The sequence below is a fragment of the Lynx canadensis genome, chromosome D2, assembly GCF_007474595.2.
Source record: "Lynx canadensis isolate LIC74 chromosome D2, mLynCan4.pri.v2, whole genome shotgun sequence".
Classification (NCBI taxonomy): domain Eukaryota; kingdom Metazoa; phylum Chordata; class Mammalia; order Carnivora; family Felidae; genus Lynx; species Lynx canadensis.
In genome coordinates, this window is record NC_044313.2 from 65,429,219 (window position 1) to 65,444,624 (window position 15,406).

The 15,406-nt window shown below is 39.2% G+C and overlaps 1 protein-coding gene across 5 annotated transcripts in view; it reads left to right on the plus strand.

The window, feature by feature from the left end:
• ANK3 (ankyrin 3) overlaps positions 1–15,406 on the plus strand; it is a 336,335-nt gene that overhangs the window by 56,432 nt on the left and 264,497 nt on the right. The window lies entirely within an intron of this gene.

Genomic DNA, 15,406 nt, shown 5'->3' on the forward strand with positions numbered 1-15,406 from the left:
CTCAAAATGATGTTAATTTTAGAAAATGTAGGTAAGCAAAAAGAACATAAAAATGTCTTCAAGTCACACCAAACCAGAAATAACTGTCACCATCTTGACATTGCACTATCTTTTGTGCGTGTATATGTGTGTTTATGTCCTTGCAGAAGGAAACATAGTCCTTCAGGACAATGCATTGGTGGGACTGTATATTGGTCTCATACTTCATGTTCTCCATTTTGAGCTATCAGCTACTGCAATTTATTGAATCAAGAGATACATTATGAGAAAGTGAGATCCTGGGTTTTCAAGAGTTCCCTCTCATGCTCACATTTTAAAATTTCCTCCTATGTTCTTTCACATCCCCCTGCAAATATGCTGTTCTCTTCCAATCTAAATTAAGCCTGGGTCACCCCAGGATCCCCTGCCCGATGCCTCTCCGTCCCTTCTTAACCTCACTTTTTGGTAACCTCATTCTGGTAACAGCCTTACTTCCCAACCTGCCCCATGTGACTTTTGCATAGCTCTGTCCCCGGTTGCCCTGCCCCCCCCCCAAAAAAAATTGGATTTAAAATATCCTCAGTTTACATTATATCTCTGCCCCCAAGAGGTAGCTGTGCAACTTGGGGCAAATGTCTCAACCTCTCTGTGCTGTGTTTGTCTCACTTGTAAATTAGAGATAATAATTGAACCTACTGCATAAGATTTTTATAAGGATTGAATGAATGAAAACTTATACAAAACTTAGAATACTACCTCAAGAAATAAATTGTAATGATCATATGGATGATGTCTTCTTATACCTGTTTATTTCATGCTGATAAGTTTCTGAATCAAGGCTGGTGGGTTCATTAAAATTCTGATCACTCCATCCACAATTGCTCAAAAGTCAAAGTTCGAAGAGCGTCATCATTGCCTCCATTCATTTAGTTTTGACTCTGCCTTATTTGCTATCCTATAGCTGTTTGTAAAGGCTGGAATTTAGATGGGCTGACTTTCCTCATTCTTTCTGCCAAAGAGAAATGGTCCAAGTCTGACTTTTGTAATTGGCAGGGGCTAGAACCTGGAGGAGAACAACTTTCAGGTTAAGCACTGCCAAAAATATACCCTCAACCATGTAGAAATAATTTGTTCTGTAGAGTGTGTATGTATGTGATTGTATAATTTGTGTATATATGTATACATATATATATTTGGGTGTGTCCCCCATTAGCACTATGCTTTGAAAAAGCAAAAACTCCTTTAAAGAAACCTTGAAACAAATAAATAATAATAATGAAAAAAAAAGAAAAAACAAAAACTCCTTTTTTGAGCTGCTATCACAATATATTTTTTGAACTGCTACCAAAAAAAAAAATTCTCTTCTATATAGAAATTGTTTGTTCATGTGTATATTTATGTATCATGTCCTACAGTAGCATTATTCCTTTGATGAAACAATTGTTTTCTTTTTTGGGGCTGCTTGAAGGCTGGATGTAATCTAGACACATTTGTTTTTAAGATTCATATTTGTAGCCCTTACTTCCCCTGATACCCAAAACCTTGTGCCTGATCCTGGGTGTCCAGGGACCCCTACTGCTGAGTTGGGAAATACACCCTGGAATGTGTTCTTTTTCCTTAACAACCCTCAAACAAATATATGCACACCCCTTTCCGAATGCTCCCTTTCTTTAAAGTGGCATGAAGTCTCCAGAACTTTAGCCTTAATAAAAATCCAAGTGTCTCCTTGAAAGTGACATTATTAACAGTGAGAATTTAAGGCCATATGAGGCCACCATTTCAGATCTCTGAGAATCTGATGAAAGTGATAGAATCTGCCTTCCACTGCCAGATGGACATCTATATCTAATAGACACATACTTTTTGGGGTTCATTAATCTCCTGACTTTGGCCCATGGAGTCCAAGTTCATAAATAAAAAACCTTGAGTTTGGATGATTATTTCTATACTCATAAAATGCTAACTTGTCCATATTATTATCTGTCGAAGGGGACAGACCTTGGTCCTGTTTTCATTTTTAAGATAAAGCATTTCTCATTTTCCCTAGTTAAGTTAGACAAGGAAAAAATTTACTGGATCACAACAGACTTCTGAAATCCATTATCAGACATTAAGAGCTTGCGGCAAAGGTTTGTGAGGTCATTACTTTCCTTAGCATGTCCTGGAGCCAGGGAGGCCAGCAACTTACGGACCCTTTAGAGAACTTGCCAAGGAAAGGAATCAGTCTTTCCATTTCCACCACCTGCTTGAACTGGCCACTTCGTTTTACCTTTTGACCTCCTCTAGCTGGCATGAAGCCAGGGGAAACAGGCTAGCTAAGAATGAAAATTTTAACTACATAAGTACATACTTTGTGAAGTAGAGGGGAAACAGAGAATTCTAGTGGCTTTGAGATGCTATCTTATATAGATCATTTTTATCAAGGGAAATCTTTTCCCACAACATACACTTTAAAATTAAACAGTTTATAAAAATCATTAATGTGCTCAAACTAAATATGTGAAGCCATGTAAATTGTGTTGAGTGTTGATAAAATCTTTATTAGGTGACAAACTACAGGATAATTGGTATCTAACATCCCCATGACTGAAACATTGTGTAAGAGCTATGAATACAAATAGAAATTAACCTAATTGCTATCATCTGCTTTTTTAACCTTTTATAGGTTAGTATTAATTTCTGCTCTCAAAATTCCGGTGAGCACTGAGCTAAGGAAATGAAAACAGAGCTAAACAATATGTATTACACATCATTAGTGGACAACTGATTGGAAATAAAGAAAAGAGTAATATAATTAGAAATTAAATAGTATCCAAGATTCAGAATAGCAGAACATCTGTGTCTTGCTTGGTAGAAAATAAACAAAAATTACTTTATATACCCTATGGCGATTTGGGGAAGGATATAGATCCACATGAGCCCATTTAGAGTTCTTTATCAGAATTAAAAGATTAAAAAGCCTTTAAAAATCTCTAGTTATAATTTTTTATACTTCACCTCCTATAAGGTGTGTGTGTGTGTGTGTATATATATATATATATATATATATATATATATATACACACACACACACACACCTTATAGGAGGTGAAGTATAACCTCCTTGTGAAGTATATATATATACTTTATAACCTCCTTGTATATAGGAGGTATATAACCTCCTTGTGAAGTATATATATATACTATATAACCTCCTTGTGAAGTATATATATATATACTTTAAAATAGGCCCTGCCATGGGGCGCTTTGGTGGCTCAGTCGGTTAAGCTTCCGACTTCGGCTCAGGCCATGATCTCACAGTTTGTGGGGTCGAACCCCACGTCGAGCCCCATGGTTTGTGGGTTTTGAGCTGTTAGCACAAAGCCTGGAGACTGCTTTGGATTCTGTCTCTCTCTCTCTCTCTCTCTGCCCCTCCCTTGCTCACATTCTGTGTGTCTCTCTATCTCAAAATAAATAAACATTAAAAAAATTTAAAAAATACTTTTAAAATAGGCCCTGCCAAATAAGCCTAAAATTTGCTCAGAATTATAACGCTGGAATGGCATGGTTTATTCTTATTTCTCTTTATCCCCCCAACGGATCCATTCTCTTTGTGTTGTAATCACTTTTCACAGTTCAGTGATTCCTCTGATACTATCTTAAAGCACTGATTCTCAGAAGGGTCGAAATTAAACGGCATTTGCAGAAACCCCAGAGGCAGCACACAGCCAACAGCCTCAGACGCGTTGTTACAGAAGGCAATTATCAAAATAGAACGATGCCTTTATTTCATATGGTTTAGAACTTAGAAAAGAATGCTTTTATTAATATGTCTGTATTTGGTCTTTCCTGGGTGTCTGCCTGTGTTCCTTTTTTTTTCCTCTCTTGGTAGCTACTGCCAAGCAAATGTGGCAATACTGACAGTTGCCACTTTAAGCAGCCTTGCCCTTCCCTTCTGTTCCCCCTCCATGTGTCCCTTTCACTGGGCCAACTATGAGGTGACTACAAAATTGGTAAATATCATTCTAAAAGTTGGAAGAGAGAACACGTACTACATGCACTAGATGCTTGTATCAGAGCGGTAGAGCCAACATCTGCAGATACAGCCTTTACAAGATGCATACTTGAATTAAGTGAATATGTATTTAAGGTACATTTTTAAAGGAAAAGCACTGTATCATTTACTGTCCACATTGTATTAAAGTATTTTGCACATAATTAAGCTGCATATGTCTACAACAGGAAATCCCTAGTCATTCTGAATAAAGCCCTGAATTGCTTCTTTACACTTCTTTCAATTTAGGAGCAGAACATTAAGGAAACAGGGCCATTTGCATGTGCGTATAATGGCAGAGTTGGAGGAGTGTGTTAATTATTTGAATCATGAGAGGAATGATTAAACTAGTTGATTTCAGTTTATGCTGAGCTTAGCACAATAGAAAATGAGCTTAGGCCGCAACAAAAAGAAATTGAGTTACCTACATGGATAAATTTCCTGATGCTATGAATTTTTCAAATGAGTTATTAAGAGGCTGAATACATAGAGTACAAAGGAAGAAGGTAGTGACCCTATCTGAAATGAAGGGGGAAATTGAGCCCATTTCTTTCTCCTTTTTTTTGACTCACTATCTTTAAAATGGTTTCTCTGAAAGACAGATACCATATGTCTTCACTGTTATGTGGATCCTGAGAAACTTAACAGAAGACCATGGGGGGAGGGGAAGGGGGAAAAAAAAGTTAGAGAGGGAGGGAGGCAAACCATAAGAGACTCTTAAAAATTGAGAATAAACTGAGGGTTGATGGGGAGTGGGAGGGAGGGGAAAGTGGGTGATGGGTATTGAGGAGGGCACCTGTTGGGATGAGCACTGGGTGTTGTATGGAAACCAATTTGACAATAAATTTCACATTAAAAAAATAGAAATAAAAAAATAAAATGATTTCTCTGCAAGAAGTAAGGTGCATTTAATATTCATATCTCAATGAAATCAGGTCACTCTTGAGTTTTAATTGATTTCTAGTTGTGATAAAACAGTATACTTTAATTTAGAATATGAACTTTATTTTTTAAATCTTCTGAAAAGACAGGCTAATGTGTTTATCAAAAAGAATGACATGTGTGGCTTCACAATGGAAGAAACATCAGCAGAAAACAGATTCTGAATCACAAGCAAGGTTGATGAATGACACTATATGGCAGCTGCAGTGACTTTGTTTTTTGTGGGCTTTTTGGGGGGGAGGGTTTTTTTGTGTTTTTTGGGGGGGGGTTATTGTTGTTTTTATGAGGCTGGTTTAACTTTATACTGGGATTTTCCTCTATTGACATTTTTACTTTTACAAAACCTATGGAAGTAATTATTCTCATTTTTGGAAATAACTTATTTAACGCCTATGACATATTCCATCACAGGAATATAGTTCTTTTATTTAACCACTATTGTTAGACATCGCTTCTAATTGTTCCTTACTGTGAGTAATGTTGCAATGAACATTACTGACAAATCTTTGCCCACATTTAATATTCTTTCATTAGAAATAATACTTTTAACTCCGTCTTTGTCTCACGATCTAAAATTGATACTGCTTTATAATTAACTTCATAAGCCTACATAAGATTATCGAAGAGATATTATGGGATTAAACATGTCATGGAGACTTTTCTTGGTGTATTGATGACTTTTACATTGTTTCATCAATTGTTGTCTCCAGGAAGTATCACAGCTGAATAGACTTGAGTTTCTTATCTTGGCAATATCTACTTTAAACAATTTAAACCGAAATTTGAATAGATAAAACAGATTTAAAGAAGATTACACACCTTTCTGTTTATTTTTAATTAAGGTATAGTTGGCACACATTACATTAATTTTAGGTGTACAACATAGTGATATGATAACTCTATATGTTACGCTGTGCTCACCATGAGCACATGTAGCTACCATCTATCACTGTACAATTTTGATACACTATCATCGACTATATTCCCTATACTGTACCTTTTATCCCTCTGACTTACTCATTCCATAATTGGAAGCCTATACCTCTCACTTCCCTTCATTGCACGCCTGTTAGAAAGAATTATTTTTAAAACGAGCATTCACCAAACAGTTCACTTAATTGTGTTTAAATGTGTTTAAAATATAACCAAATTCATTACACTTTGGTGTACACACACCTTTCTGAAAATAAATCATTGGACTCTAAAGTAGCTCTTTGCAAACCTGCCTGAAGATCCAGGTTACCTGGGAGATGCCTTAACAATACCATTTACTAGGCCCACTAGAGCAGAATGCCCACGAGGTGGTCCTGGAGAATTGATACTTTTAAAATTTGACCAGGTGATTTTGACGATAAGTCGGGTTAGAGAGCTGTAGGGCCAGCTTTATCCCATGATGCTCTTCAGATTTAAAAAGACATCAAACAAAAGAAAGGAGGCATGGAAGAGCCAGGAGACTCTCTGAATTAAGGCAGCACCGCCTTTAGGCTTGTCTTTTACTTCCAAGAAATCCCAAGGCTCTCCCTATGTCCTTACCCCCATTCTTTTCTGGACCTTTAAAGGGGACCATGAGGGACTCTGGATCTAGAAGATTGTATAGTCCTTATGGACTGTTTTGCTTCACTATATGGAGAAAATAAAGATTAGTAGAATGTGGGAGTCAGTACCAAAACAAACAAAAAAGGTTTTGTATAAGGCAGCATTTACCAACCTTCCCACTGTTCTAAATTTACACACTAATATGTATTGTAGCTACCACTTAGAAAAACAAACAAAAAAATGGTGCTTGCTATCCTACCTAAGAGAAAATTATTTGCCCCCTCCCTAGAGCTCCTAAAAAAGAGAGGACAGTCCCCCCTAAATATTTATTTATTAAACCCATTGCATGCACTGAATATGAGAACCCTCGAGTACCTATTAAAAGATAGGCATAGAAGTGAGAGATGGCGTGATCTGACATCTCACATTCCCTTAATCCCATAGTGAAATCAGTTGAAGTGGATACTCCCTTTCCCCCTCCCGTTCCATGAATATTTGTATGAAAACTGTTATGCTTGGATAACAATAAATACATTCGGTCTCTGCCCTGATGAAACTTACTTTTTAACATGAGAGTGAAGGCAGTGAAACCATCTGCCTCTACCTGTGCATATAAACTCTTGAACAGTGTCAGCAGGACGGTCAGGGAGAGGGAGGTGGTTCTGTGATTTGGCTGATTCTAACATAAGAAACAGGTGGTGATGGTAGGACAGCTTCTGAGGAGCCCTGTCTGTGGCTGAAGAGAGAAAGGGGTGTGATATTAGAAACCAGATGGAAAAAAATGCTTTCTCAAGTCCAAATATTTAGACGTGAGGGGGGGGGGGGTTGGAAAGCAAGAATAGATTCGCACATCAGGATAGAGAAGGATCTGGAAACAAAAATAGGTGAGTAAAGTACAGGGTCCTGGTAGAAACTCTTCAAGGCAATAATCAGAACTTTACCCTTGATCTTGACTGAAATGATACATGGAAACTTTCACAGTGCAAAAACTAGCACCAGCTTTGGCTTTCTTAAGCAATTGGTAACTTACTAGAAGATATCTGAGCCCTCTTCTAGGAGAAGACTGGAAAACCAGCCTTGGAAAACCCCAGAGAATCCAAGGTCTATTGTCCATGCTACATATCAGGGATGGGGGCAATGAAAAGCCATACCTCAGAGTAACTTCAAACCATCTTACCAACACTTACGGTTCACTACAGCAGGGAAAGAAAGCCCTGGAGGGCCTCATACTGGTGATGAAGTGTTCCAGCCAGAAAATTATGTATAATGTCCACCCACAATCCTTGGAGATAATATCCTCTTACAAGCCCAGAGGGGAAAGCCAGATATAGGCATATATTCCATGCCTATGTGGTGGACAGGAAGCAGGGCCCAGGAAATAGGAACTATAGAAACCTTTGTCTTAGATGGTCTCTCTGGGCACTTCCCAGAGAGGAATGAATAAATGTGGAATGAATAAAGCTGAACAATACTTAAGACTCTTTGTCACTGTCTTTTAAGATACATATGTCAAAGAGAAAATGTCTGATTGGTCTAGCTTGGTTCAAGTGCTTACTATTTTACTTTGGTAAGCAGGGCACACTGTGGGCAGTTACAGTGGGTGAAAGCTAAACCAAGAGGGAATTGAGGTGCTAGGAAGCAGCATAGGATACGAATATAAGCTGTTTACTGAATAACAGAAATACCTACCTCGGTTGAGAGGTTACCAGGAAGCCTCTCGTTTTGGTATTCACCAAATATTTATGGAGCACCTCCTATGTGCTCTTATAAGAACTGTGGACCCAGCAGTGACACAACGGACAGTCTTCCTTCTCACTGAGCTTACACTTTTGATGGTCAAATAACCACGGTTGATGGATTGTTTGGTGGTGTGGAAAATATTCTGAAATTGTGGGAATAGGAAAAGATGATATGGGTAGGAAGCCAACGTGAGACCTCTGGGGACAAAAAAAAAAAGAAAAAGTTTTTATAAGACTTAAGGGCCTTTGTGTTCCTCACTCCAGAAGATTTCAAAATAAAGCTGACTGGCCACTTACTACCAATGCTATAGAGTGATTACATAGACCGCATGAGAGAGGGAGACACAAGACACCCTTTGCTGCTTAGGTCCCTACCAGCTCAAAAGTTCAGTGACTCAATGACAGCTGCATAAGGCAGAGTTGCCACTGGGAGACAGGGACATGGAATGAGGGAATCGGGCAACATTATCAGGAAGGAGACATTTCCTTCTGGAGACCGAGGACTCCAGAGTTTACCTGGAGTAGGATTCCTAGCTGGAGAACCAGATGAACACTGTCGGTTTATGACCATACTCAGGAGTCCCTACGATCACATCTACTCATCTACTGCTTCTACTTTGTCTTCTGTCCTGGCCCTAAGTGTCCGTACTCCTATCGAAGGCCATACTCATGACATGTGCGCTAGATCCTTTTCTTGCCAACTCTAGGTCCTCAATCCAGCATTTCTCCCTTCTCCTTCTATTAGTTTTCCTCTCCTTTGTGAGTACTTCCAGTTAGCATTCCCATGGTTAATTTCTCTTTTCATAAACCCTCTTTGTCCCCTGTCTTCCTCCAGCTTCTACTTCATTTCTCTGTCCTCCCTCACCACTAAGCTCTCCTAAAGAGCTGTTCCCCAAGCCTCCTCTTCCCTCCCTCATGAACCCTCTCCAGGCAGGCATCTTCTTCACCACTCGAGCAGCGCTGCCTTTGAGACACTCTCTTCACTTCTAGGACATCTCTCTGCTGATTTGCGTCCTACTTTGTTAGCTACCTTTTCTCATTCTCTTGGCTGATCCTCCTGTCTGCAACTTCAAAGTGTTGGCAAACCTCAGAGCTCAGTCCTTGGGTGGCAGCCCTTTTCCATTTACCTTTCTTCACTGGTCATCCCATCAAATCTCATATGTCAATATGTTGATAACTCCCAAATTTGTATTCCCATTGGGACATCTCCCCGAAAATCCAGGCATATATATATCCAGTAGCCTACTCAAAATCTCCATTTGCAGGTTGTTGCCCCCTCCATATTTTCTCAGAACTGTGCATTTTGGCCAGACTTCTAATTGCAAACATCTGTGATTTTGCTGGAAGACTTTCTCATCTGCAAGAGTCTACATGGCCTAGTTGACCCTTGTATGCAGCTGAGTTAACCCTCTCTTGGAGTGCCCTTCAACCAGTGACTAATGGAGGTTGATAGATAAATGTTCCAGCTCCCTCACCTTAGGGACCTCTGTGCCCCTACATAGAGGTATGTTGTGCTTCCCAGGGCTCCCCAGAGAGTCAGCTCCATTTACCCGTGGCATCAACTAGCTTGGTAGTACAATCTACATGCACCCTTTCCTACACTTGTCACATTTCTCCAATTCCCTACAGTGTTTCCTGGGATTATCTCCCAAATAAATTACTTGCATCAAAATACTTGTCTCAGGGTCTGCTTGTGGGGAAACCCAAGCTAAGGCAGATGCCAAATAGGTATCTCACCTCCAACATGTCCCAAACCACATCCAAGATCTTTATACAAGGCCTTTACCCTCTTTTCTCATGGTCTTGCCTTCCTCAGTAAATGAATGATTCTGCCGGTTGCTGGTCAAACGCCTTGACACATGTCTTTCTCTCACACCTTCTACCCAACTAGACAGCAGATCTGCCTTCAGAATTCAACCCCTGTTTTTTGTCCACAAGATTTTACTCTCTGGAATAGTATAATAGTCAACATTTTAAAATTGTTTGTCTCCAGACAATTAAATGTACTTCCACAAGGAAAGAAATGTCCATTTGTTTCATTTGCTGTTGTGCTTTCAGTGCCTAGAAGAGAGTCTGGAAACATAGTCAACCTTTGAAAAATTTTTGCTTAATGGGTTGCATAGATGGAAACAAATGGTTAATGAGAAAAGGCTTTGGGGGTGAAAGTGTAAAAGGCCACTAACCTAGATTGCTTCAAGATTATGAATGTAGCTGTTTCTCAAACCAAACTTTTTTGTTATTTAAATATTTCTACAATTACAAAAAAGCCCTCTGGGGACTTTAGATACCCATGGTTTATGCTATAAGAGCTTACCACAGTAGGGTGCTATGTTACAAAAGTGGAGAAAAATTCTAATGAATCATTTTTAATAAGGAAGTCTGCCTCTTCCTACCTCTACCACCCCAACAGTTGTATGTGTTCAGCTCTACACACCTGTTCTCGTAGGTATTTTGAGAATACATCTGCAATTGCTAGGACCACTTAGAAGAAGTAAAATTACTCTTGGGGTCAGAAAATGAGCTGGTATCTTGAGCCTGATGATCAGCAAGGGGCAATCAAAGAGGCATGGTGTCATAGAGGTTAGGGTCCTGGGCTCAGAAGTCAGCCTGCTCATTTCAGTCCCAGCTCCGTAGCTCACCAGGGGCACAGCCGTGGGCAACGCTACGTGACCTCTGTAATGTCAGCTTCTGCACTTGCAAAATAGTGGTGCCGATCTAATGAGATCATTGTGAGGATTAAGTGGGCTAATACATGCAGAACATGGAGCAGAGTGGCTGAGACAGAGTAAGTCCTGAGTAAGTGTGAAATCGCCTTCTCTGGTTGGGTTTATATGATTAACTTTCATATGTCCCAGACTATACCGTAGCTCCCAAGACATAAGCTGTGCTTTTGCACAGCATTGTTATTATGTTTGTATAATGCTTTCTCTATTTTTTAAATGTTTTCTACATTTAATGTTCAAAATAATACCCCTATAATCGGAAGAGTGTATATTATCGACTTTAGTAAGGAAGCATAGAAAGTTTTTCTATAATAGCTTATTATAATAAGCCTGGGGACATTGCAGAGGAACATGCTGGGAGGATTTTTGTCACTCTACATTTGCTCACTAGAGATTCTGAATGACTGTCACACAAAACCACTCTTACAAATGGGATGGGGAGGGATTGTGTCCCACAGATTGAGTACACCCTGTTCAGTGGTATTTCACACAGTGTGTGCAACAAATAAACATTTTCTCTCAACTCACACTGCCCTCCCCAGAACAGATGGGAATGTCATCTCTCTAGGTTTTGCCACATCCTATTTGTTCCTTTCAGATCGTTGTAATCACTGAGGCTCACCAGTGCTGTGCCCACAGCCAACTTCAGACAAGTTGATGCTTTGAATACAAGCCCACAGAGGGCTACAGTGCTGGCTTCTGTTGTTTATCCAGCCTTGTCTTTCTCTGCCTCACGATATCCAAAGTGGGTGAAATGAGGGGCAGAGTTGAGAACAAGTCACACGAATGGTTCCAGGCCTCTCCAGAGGGACATTGTAAACGATAATAGAGCCATTGCCACCAACATAGGCACAGAGCCTGGCTCTTTGCTATCCCAGGAAAGAAAGTGGCCAAACTGGGGAGAAACTCACTTTAAGGAATTAAGGAAGGAGAACCTTGAGGAGGTAGGCATAATCAATATGCACAGGAAGCATCAAAGGGTGAAGGAAAATGAAGCTGGTTTTTCTCTAGAAATTCCTCTATCGCACCAGTTTGAGAAACACAGGTCTGGACTGGTAAAGGGAGTTGGAATGACGTGGAAGAGAATATAGAAGAGTATGTAGGTTATGATTAATCATCATCAGTAATGCATAGGCAAGATTTATAGATGAGAGGTAGAACTCTTGGGCTGCCCAATATACTATATACCTATTAAATATGAAGATCATAGCTTTTTGTGGTCCGGTAGAGAAAGATTTCTTCACAGCATAGCTATGTCTCCAAAGACTTTGCCACTTGACCATAAGTGGAATATCCCCCAAGAATGTAAGCTCCTTGGAAGCAAGGCTCCATCCATTGTATATCCCAGCACTGAGCACAATGCCTGACACCTAGTAAGTGATTGTTATATGTTTGTTGAATCAATAAAGGAATGCATGTTAGAGCGAGCTGGAGGCTTAAGCAAAATATATAATAATATACTAAATAATGGGAATAGAATGGAAGACATGTTTCATTATAATAAATTCTACATCTCCATCCAATTATTTTTCCCTAACCTGGCACTTGTGGCATTGTTTTGTTTCCATTGTGATAATGGGAAACTATGTTAATATGCAGATAGTAGAAATGAAAAGACCCAGTCTGGTCCACTCAGATCCAGTCCAGCCACCCAATTTGGGGAAAGGTTGTTAATTTCTCTAAGGATTGGTTTCCTTGTTTATTAAAGAAGGATTGTAGCACCTGCCAGAGAACCTCCTATCTCAGGCACTGGTGACTAGTTCACAAAGCCTTGGGAACTATGAACACCCCTTTGCAAATGTGTAACTATTATAACAGCCTTCATATAGTGCTTTTATTTTTTCGAAAACAGGAATTTACTATACAATCTGGTAATATTTTGAAGGAGTTGTATTAAGAACAGCAGCTCAATGCTCTTCTGTATGGATGAGCAAGTGTGCAAGTACTTAAGTCTGAGTAACTTGCTCACGGTTAAGAAGTAGGAAGGAACAGAGCACATTTTAAACCCAGGTAGTCGGCTCACTGAACCATGACACTCAGGGCCACTACTTTTTTATGAAGACATCTATTTTGTTAAGGAATCATAAATTTACATAGCTTTCCTTGTTCTGTTTCTCCTTCCTCATAGTTAACAGTTTTCACTGGGTAAAGTACCAGGCTGCCCAGAACCTGCCTTAATGGCATCTTAGAAGAATGCAATTATTCATAATGTGTCCTCACAGCTCACCTAGTTAGAAGAATTCTTGAGTTTTCCTGGAGCTCCACAAGGGCTGTGGCTGAGGACCTTCATTTTAGCAGACTTCTGATGCTGAGGAGCCCTCAGTCTCTGGAAATCCTGTCTATTGTGCTGAATCGAACAAATTAGAAAATCAAAAGCTTTTCTTCACATTTCTATCATAACTAGCCTCCCTTAGCATGTAGATTGAAAGCTGGGGAGGTTTCCAACACTCCTAACATATAACCATTGGAATGTTCTGAATTATCACCTTCTTGTTCATATATCCATTGGTGGAATTTTGCTAGAAAACCTAAAATAAATCCTTGCCATGCTAGTTAGAGAATGTTTGGTAAATGGGGCCAGCTCACGCCTAGCTCAGTAAAAACGCTGTGGATTGCTCAGCTTAGAAAGGAAGCTAGGGGGAGGCAACAGTATATTATTTTTATTTTAGAACTTTCCCAAATTCCATAGAACAAGTTTAAACCAGTGAAACTAAATCTCCAAATTAAATTGTGCGAAACATGCTTTCCACAGTGACAGGTGGAGAGATTAGACAACTTCCTTCATGTCCATTTTCATTACTAGTGTTTTTACAAATGACTCATTTCTAACAGTGATTTTGGCAAAAATCACAGGGATTCTGGAAACTGTTTTTACATTTTCATCAATATATATTAGAATTATGGCAATCTCAGTGGACTCCAACCTGGGTTCAGTGTCAGAATTTTTGGGTTCTTAGAAGGTCCTCAGATTTATTGGACTAAATAAGCAATCTGTTTGTATATGTTATTTGCACACCCTAGTGAAACTTAATAGATTTTAAAACACCACAATATACAAATGCTTTCATGACAGATTTAAATAAAAAACAAGGTAATATCCTAGGAAATATTAATGAAAACAATGCTGAATAGTCCATTCTGTTTATCAGACGAAGATCTCATAGATATTACTTAAAGTTTTCTTGCCCCAATGTCTTGTCTCCCCTCTTCCTCTGGCCTCAGTGGTTGTGACTGTTTGAAATTCTTCTGCACCCATTCCCAACCTCTACTAACTTAAATTGCTAGGCCATGCAAGAAAACAAGAATAGGATGGATAATGGGCTTTATAAACTGAAAAATTCTGCACTAATTAAAGTTGCCATTAATAAGTGAATCATATCATTATGTCCTCTATGTTTCCATAAGTGTGGGATCAGAAGTCAAAGCGAGCAGAAGAACTTTACCGTTAAAGTTAAAACCATGTAGCTTTTTTACATGGCCCTCAGGTCTGGCATGCAAGTGTTTTCCTTTCAGATCAGCCCTTCATGTATTTCCAATTTTTAAGTTAGTCGTCAACATAAAAAGAAGGGAGAGTTCACTCAAAAACAGATTCACATCCTTTCTTGAAGTATTAGAAAACCCACTTATAGCATGGCTCCCTGATGGTCTAGACGAGCCACCTATCATGAGCTTGAGCTGGGTGGGCCCTGCCCCATTCAGATGCCGTCTGTATGTACCTTCAGTCAGCTGGGCCTACGCTTCCTGCAGAAAATGTTATTCACCCAGGGAAAGTGAGGCTCCTGTTTTCAGTCCTGATTATGCTTTTACGGTTTTATATTCGTGTGACTGTTTCACAGGAATGTGCTTATTCCTTTTCTGGTGAGTCACATATTACTCATATGACACATATTTCCAAGACTTGTCTCGTTCAGACCTGGCTCTGTTTACATAACACAATTGAAAAATTGCTATTTTTAAGGGTTAATTTGGTTAGCTCCTATTGGATTTACTGCTCTGCAGAGTCTTCTCTTGTCAGAATAACACAATAATAAAGACACCTTGCACCATTCACTTGCACACCAATAGTGACTTCCTATGATGTTATGAAAATTGGGAAAATGAATGCACCATGCTTAGTGCAGTGTCTGGAATATATCATGAGTAATAATATCACTGGCATTAAGTGTGTCTGCCTATATTGAACACATGAACTGGATGAAATCTGATGAAAATCATCTAATTTGAAATTTTGATAATTTTGGTTTCTTAACTTGGTTTTCTCAAAGTATCCCCCTATCAGAAGCTCCACAAAAGCAATTGCTATTTATTCAACCAATCAAAAATTATTTACTGACTATTAGGGAATGTTCTAGCTATGAGGGGAGCTGTATTAACCAACAGACAACCTCTTGTCCTGGAGGTTTTTACACTTTAGCTGGGAGATAGACAGTAAACTGATAGAGCTACGTATTAAT